Consider the following 8250-nt stretch of genomic DNA (forward strand, 5'->3'; position numbering starts at 1 on the left):
CCCTGGGGTGACATGCAGGATGAAGGTGACAGCGTGCCAGTGTACCCCCACCCTGGGGTGACATGCAGGGTGAAGGTGACATCATGCCAGTGTACCCCCACCCTGGGGTGACATGCAGGGAGAGGGTGACAGCGTGCCAGTGTACCCCCACCCTGGGGTGACATGCAGGATGAGGGTGACAGCATGCCAGTGTACCCCCACCCCGGTGACATGCAGGGTGGAGGGTGACAGCGTGCCATGTGCGCAGAGACCTTCTGGGCCTCATGCATAATGCTCTTTGTGCTCCCCGGGAAGGATGGACGGAGGAGATGGAGAGGGGGAGTCCTTTTCAGAATCTTAAGTTGATCCCAGTTGGTTTCTCTTTATATTGCTCCTCTCCAATAGGGATACAATCAGTTCCCTTAATGTGACTTTGGGGTAGGAGTGTATACTGTAAAGTCACAGAAGAGTAAAAAAAGAAGAAGTCTGATATTTGTTCTGTTTGTTATGAAGAATTCATCCCACATGCAGTCAGGCAGGGGGAGCAGGGGGGGGGGGGGGGGGGGAGAAAGACATTTAAAAACAAAAGAATTATCAATCCAGGCATAATTATCAATCCAATCCATACTGTATGTTTAGACATAGTGCTTGAGCATAGCATGCTTACCATCATAATATAGACATTAAGGTGCAAGAAGAGTATCAGTGTGTTGTGCATGAGATTAAGGGGCCTGCAGAGTGATCAGAGCGCGTCGGGTTCAAGTGTTCAACCACACAAGTCCAAAAAAAAGTATAACTTTCACTAGTATAATCTGCAGGTACTGTAGGTCAGTACAAGACCAGCCTATAATGACAGGGGAACCATGCAGTCACCAATATGCCAGCCGCCGCTAGCCACTAGAAATTAAATTGCCCGAGCTTGCTGCATCATTTATTGACGCGGCCTCTCAGCCTGAGGGAGCTTCAAATATGAAAGTCAAACATGAGAGAAATAGATAGAGCGGTTGAAACGTACAACTGAAATCAAGGACAAAGACGGATGTACCGATATACTGTAAAGCTTTGAAAGAGAATCAAAGCTAAAACAGAAGCACATGAACGTGTCAGTATCAGGGCAATTTCTTTGTGCCGGTGAAGCTGGAATATAATCTCAGCTGCAAAACATATTCTAATGGGGGGGACTAAAGCAGTGCTCATTTTGACAGCACATTTTGATTTAGTTTAGTCATATAGTCATTTGAATGAAAATACATTTAGTTAATAGTCATATTTTAGTCATATTTTAGTCTAGTTTAGTCGACTAAATCAGTGGTTCCCAAAGTGGGGTCTGTGGACCCACTGGGGGCCTTGAGGGAGTTCCAGGGGGTATCCAGATAAATGATAGTTTGGAACAAATGGACCCTTATGGGTCTGTAACTCTGAGAGTGTACAATTGGAACCAAATGGACCCTAACAGGTCCATTTGTATACACTCTCAGAGTTAGATTAACATTGATTTTACAATATAAATTGGGGTCCGTAAAAATTCTCTTATGGGGGTCCCTGGCATATCTTTTCAAATGGGGGTCTGCGGGGTAATTATTGTCAATTTGGGGGTCCTTGACATGAAAAGGTTTGGGAACCACTGGACTAAACATCATAAAATGAATATGATAAAATTTTCAATATATTTTAGCCTTAATTTTAGTCACAATAGTTTAGTTTTTATTTGATTTTCATCTGTGACAAAAGGTAATGTCATGGCCTCTGCCACACCCATTGAAAAACCCATTGTTTTGCTCACCATTCTCCCTATAAGTGCCTAGTCTTTAGAGGTCTGCCAGTGTTTGTTGGTGTATGCTTTATGTATTGTTACTATTGTAACTATTGCATGTTGAAATGTGTACCCGACTTATGTTTGCATGTAAAGACTATTTTAAGTTTATTCCTCGTTTCCTGATTCTTGACGATTTATGCATCTGGGTTTTGTGAGTCCTGACAAGTCGGCGGATATTCTTCGTCCTATAGTTTTAGTCGACAAAATAAACACTGTAGTAAAGAACGTTGGTGAACCGCTGTGACTTTAGTCTGGAGACTGCAAACGCCTCTGATGTGGCCCTTTTTCTGTGGCGGCATGAGAACAAAGGCATCGCTCTTCCTTAACCCATTCTGACTTGAGATCAGATTCATACGAGGTTTCCACTGGACACACACTGGTCTGATTAAACCCATTCTGACCTGAGATCAGATTACAAAAATGTCAGTCGTTCTTCGATTTTTCAAAAATAGCAGACCTACAAGCTCGTATCGCGCCACTCGGTGGCGCGATATGAGCTTGTAGATCTGCTATTTTTCAATAGCTAAAGCATAACATGATGCCGACACCAAAATGGGTGCCCGTTCAGAATGGGTTAAGGTGCACTCTGGCCCGCTAACCCTCTCTCTCTCTCTCTCTCCCCCCCCCCCCACTCCCATTTCCTCCCTGTTCATTTACCTCTCATCCAGTGTTGAAAGAAGTACTAAAGGTAGTAATATGCCACATGGTAGAAGTACTCTGTTACAAGTAAACACAAAGTATTCAAAATGTACTGTTGGCATCAAAAGTCAAAAGAAAAAATAGCAGATCTACAAGCTTGTATAGACCGCCAAGACCGGCTAAATGGCAGAAGTACAATATTTGGATCTGAGATGTAGTGGAGAAGAAAAGTATTGGAAGTATATAGTCCAAATACCTCAAAATTGTATTTACGTACAGTATACCAGTACTGCCTTCATCTCTCTGTGTATTGGGGAATTCCTCTGTAATAAGATTTGACCTCCACATTTATGAGTGACTTCACAGGGGAGATTAACCCATTCTGACCTGAGATCAGATTCATACGAGGTTTCCGCCGGACACACACTGGTCTGATGAACCCATTCTGACCTGAGATCAGATTCTAAAAATGTCAGTCGCTCTTCGATTTTTCAAAAATAGCAGACCTACAAGCTCGTATCGCGCCACTCGGTGGCGCGATATGAGCTTGTAGATCTGCTATTTTTAAATAGCTAAAGCATAACATGATGCTGACACCAAAATGGGTGCCCGTTCAGAATGGGTTAATCTCTGCTATGTGCACATCTCAGATATTGACTGATTATATAAGATACTATAAAGCTATAGAGCCTAGAACACATTGCTGTGGTAAAAAGGGTGAAAGAAGTGTCTGCCTCAAGCCAGCGTGTAAAGATTGGAGTGAAATTAACGTATTATGTCTAGGGAGATATTTCAAATTCCGTAGAAAGCCTGAGTGATAAAATATTATTTAAATATCATTATGCGGTTTCATTGCATAATGCCGTGTGGACCATTAGCCTGTCGTGGCCACATTTACAACTCCATAAATTAGGAATGACTCTCCTTTCATCACAGCTGGAATGCTCTACCTGATTTACAAATTACATGCAAGAAAACGTCGACAGACCGAATGCTACCAGCCCACCTCAACACACAGAATGCCACACTCAGAGCCTGATAAGATTAGAAAAACAACCTCAGCTCAATAGAAATAAGATTGACAAGGCATCAGCTTGTTATGTGTTATACAAATACATAGATGTTTGCCTTCATTTATTTCCTTAATTTTTTTAAAATAGTAGTAAATTATTATTTGCCCTTTCTCCCAATTTAGTCAATTCCCAAACTCACCATACACTTATTATCTCCGCCAGGCTGGGAACAGTTGAGAGGCGGAGATTATGTTTTCACCATTGAACGTCTGTGTGTGTTTTTAGTCTTTGAGCAGCTCCGTGAGGTCAGATGTAGAGTTGCTGGCCAGCTCCATATATAGACGAAACAGGTCTCAGGTCTATAGTGGCAACATTCAACTTTGGAGAAAAACGCTCCACTATTGTTGGAGCAGCCATAAACTACACAGTTTCATCCCGATGTTCTGGGCATCTTTGTAAAGTTATAGTGTTAGTAAAAGAGTAACGTTTGAGGCAGACTAACATCAGTCACTTTTCCATTCACTGTAGTAGAAGAGGTGCGAGTTTACACCGCATATATGTCGTCTCCGCCTACAGGAAATACGTTTGTCTATATGCAGATCTAGGTGATGATCCAGCCTCATGACACGTTCCATATGGATTGTGTCTTGGGCTTATGAGGTCAGATCAACATAATGGAATATATTCTGTTGCATAAGGAGAAGAGACTGGAGCAGCGCGGACATTTAGAGCCTTTTATTTAGGTGCTGAGTATACAAAACGACTAACGTTTCGACCTTGCGGTCTTCATCAGAGTCATAGGTGGTAGCATTTGGGCATGTCTTATATACGGGCTGGGCTATCAATGAGCCAATGACAGGGTACCATATGACATGTAATAACCCGTTACTACCAGCAGTCTAGATAATGTAAGAGGGTGGCTATGGAGAAAACGCTGTTGAACAGTAAAATAAATAAAGTAAAACAGTGATTTTATTTAACCATAAAAAAGCCATCGAAATTAAAAAACAATATTTAGGAACAACAGTGCACATACATATTTAAGGGCCTTGTGGCCAAATATATAGAAAAAATAAAAAACAGAGGTACATCAGAAACAACAACAACACTCTCAGGGCAAAAAAGAACAGAAGATTTCAGGGACCGTCTAAAAAGGGGCATGTTTATAAAAAGCATGAAAGGCTCAGTTCTTCATTTAAGCCATTGGGTTCTAAAGTGTCTAGTGCATGTATCCACTGTGCTTCTCTGCAGAGCAATTTATTGATAATGTCACCTTCCTCGTGGCGGGGCTGTGATTTTCTCTATTCCCCAAAATTTGAGGGAAGCTGGTGACCCATGATTAGCCTCCTTGTAATGTCTGGCCATGGCATAATCAAGATTTTGGAGTACGAATGGCGGTTTTGTGTTCTCCAATTCTTAATAAGTTGTTGTTTGGTTTGGCCTATATGTAGGCTAGTCCACATGGACATTTAAGCATATAAATGACATGTGTAGAGTTACAATTAATAAAAGAAGATATTTTGATTTTTTTTTGCCTGTGCGTGGATGGGTAAAACATTTGGAGTTAAAAGAATTGGAGCATTGTGTGCAGTTGCCACATTTATAAAAAGCCTTGGGGGGGGTTTGAGAGCCATGTCGAGGGGGGGGGGCATTCATGTCCGAGTGTATTCTGTATTGGCCATATATGGAGCGTGTCACGAGGCGTGACTGACTGACTGACAGGAGATGCAGGGATATTGTTGAGCATGCCCTTCCAATAGGTTGGTGTGAAGCAGAGGAATCCAGGAACCCTATTCTGACTGCAACCTATTCTTTAACTGAGGATGATCTGGAGCCTGGTAATAGAGAGAGGATGCTCTAAAGGGGCCCCGAGGGGGGCCCCGAGGGCAGAGAGGGCATTTAGCCCATTCTGACCTGAGATCAGATTCATACGAAGGTTTCCGCCGGACACACACTGGTCTGATGAACCCATTCTGACCTGAGATCAGATTCTAAAAATGTCAGTCGCTCTTCGATTTTTCAAAAATAGCAGACCTACAAGCTCATATCGCGCCACTCGGTGGCGCGATATGAGCTTGTAGATCTGCTATTTTTCAATAGCTAAAGCATAACATGATGCTGACACCAAAATGGGTGCCCGGTCAGAATGGGTTAGAATGGACACACTGTGCTCACTGCATGCGCACACACCTTTCTCATAGCCTGAGATTCCCTGTGGCGCTTCATAATTCTATCACTAGAAGCAACAACACATACACTCTACAAGTGCACACACTGTAGAGATTATTAGTAAAACATAAATCAAGGAAGCTAAGAGAGGAATGGGGCCCCTGGCGCGAGACAGGCACGATTATCAACTCAAATGTGTGCACTCTTTCCAATAAAATCATGAAATATGACCGCACTAGTCCAGAGAGGTGGGACACACTTAAAAGAACATTACTAAGAGGTCTTCTCCGAGGTTAGGGCATGTTTACATGCAGTGAATTTGAAGTGGCTCCACTTCAAATTCAGTCACAAATCTATCTAAAAATTGAACAGACGCGTGTTTTGTCTTCGTCGGTGCGAAGGCATGCTTTTAAACCAATAAAACAAGGAAAGCATTGATTGATTGATTGAATACTTTTAATTAACAGTGGTACAATTATACAATGGTGCTAAAAGGATGACACAAAAAGCCCGGAGGGCTTATATTGTGGCCCTATCAATTCATATATACATTTAAAGACATAATATACCAGACATCATCAATACTAGCAATAAAATGCCATTTTCACGTTTAGCTAATATATAATAATAATAATAATAAAACTTTATTTGTATAGCACCTTTCATGACATGAAATGCAGCTCAAAGTGCTTTACAGAACAATGGAGAATAAAAGAAAAGCAAGGCAACGACAAAAAACAAGCAGTAATGCAATACAGTGAGGACATGAATAACAAAAAAATAACAAAAAAATAAAAAAGAAAAGAAAAGATCAATTAAAAGCAATGTTGTAAAAGTGGGTCTTGAGCTGAGCTTTAAAAATGTCTACAGAGGCTGCCTGACGAAGGTACAGAGGGAGCTTGTTCCATGCCGACGGCCTGTAGAAGCAAAAAGCTGCTTCCCCGTATTTTTTAGTTGCCATTTTTTTAGGCAAAGCGAGCAGGCCAGCAGTGGAAGACCTTAGGGGGGGGCGGTTTGGGACATATTTAGGCAGGCAGTCATGTAGGTAGGAAGGTGCGAGACCATTGAGAGCTTTATAGACAAGTAAAAGAATAGCAACATACGTTTTTTAGAAAGGTCTTAGGATTTAGAACAGTGGTTCTCAAAAATAGTAGATCGACAAGCTCACATAACGTCACTTAGGTCAAGGGAAGGAAAATGTGTAAAAAGTGTAATATATAATTTAAGAAAAGGCAGTACAACCCTCATCCAGAGCTACTTCAGTACACAGTGCAAAGTTTAGGAGTATATGCACCATGATCCCTAGTCAACCCAACAACAACAACAACAACAACAACAAGAAAATGGTTGAAGAATTACAGCGCTATAGAGAGCAAGCACAGTATGTGCTATACAGTACATCGGGACTAGCATTGCAGGTTGAGATCAAACCTCCATGGCATCTATCCCAAACTGCACTATCTCAATGAGATACCTGGCATCTGTGAGCAAACAAACAGCATTTGTCTAAATAATATTACCATCTAAATTGTCAACAAGTTCAGACTATAGTGCTATAGGGGATGAGGTGGAGTCTGGGGAATGATTGACTCAGAAATCCTGGCAGATCATTTGTGGTGTACAGCCTTTGTATACAATTTACAATTTACAATTTAGGCATTTAGCAGACGCTCTTAATCCAGAGCGACTTACATTTAAGCAAGAACAAAAGCTTGGGAATACATCACATAAAAGCATTTATCATGAAACATGCGTAAGCTAAGAAAGTAACAGTGGAATATATATATAATGAAACTATACATACACTATACATATAAACTATACATATTTACTACTATGCTATACATATACTATGGCGTGCTATGACTATATACAATACAATTACAGTGCTGTCTACGGATATGTACTATTTGTGACCCCAGCCAGAACCTCACTGTACTGTATGTACACATTTGAAATACTACAAAGTTGGGGAAAAAGGTGAACTCATTGAAGGATAGAAGGTATAGGTCAGGAGATAGCTAGTCTATCATTGTATTTCAAGTCATAAACCTTGACCAAATGTTTATTTGACTTCAGACAAGGTTCAATGTGTGTGGAGAGGCAAGCCTGGTCATCATCTGATGCAACCATGCAGCCAGCCGGACATGCCCACAAAAAAAGATGATATGGCTGTGAAATCCAATGCCTTATATATCATCAGACCCTTTGTGGTAAATAACCACGTCAGATTCCCCGGCCCAAGGTTTCCACATTCAGGCATACAATGTCTAGATTGCAGGGCTAGACTAGACAACACAGGCTATTATGTGTGCACACAGAATCTCATCACGACACACCGTTCCACTTCACCTCTGCTCCGCTCTCTCCTTTAGCATTGGTCTGATTAGCCCTCTAAATTAGATTCCAGCATGGCGCTATACCGTTGTGATGTTGCATTGTGTTTGCGCGGCCCTCCCCTATATCCCTCGCCCTCCTCTCATGTTCCCTTCCCAATCTCTATATCTGCTCTTTCTTTTCTTTTGGATTTTTCTCTTTTTTTTCATGCCTGTGTGTGCCGCTTTCGTTCCACTAAACTTTAGTGACTAAAGGGCTGACATTTGACATTCTCAGACGAGGCAATACATTGCTGTT

This window comes from Protomyctophum parallelum (genome assembly GCF_964188405.1).
Source record: "Protomyctophum parallelum genome assembly, chromosome: 8".
Classification (NCBI taxonomy): domain Eukaryota; kingdom Metazoa; phylum Chordata; class Actinopteri; order Myctophiformes; family Myctophidae; genus Protomyctophum; species Protomyctophum parallelum.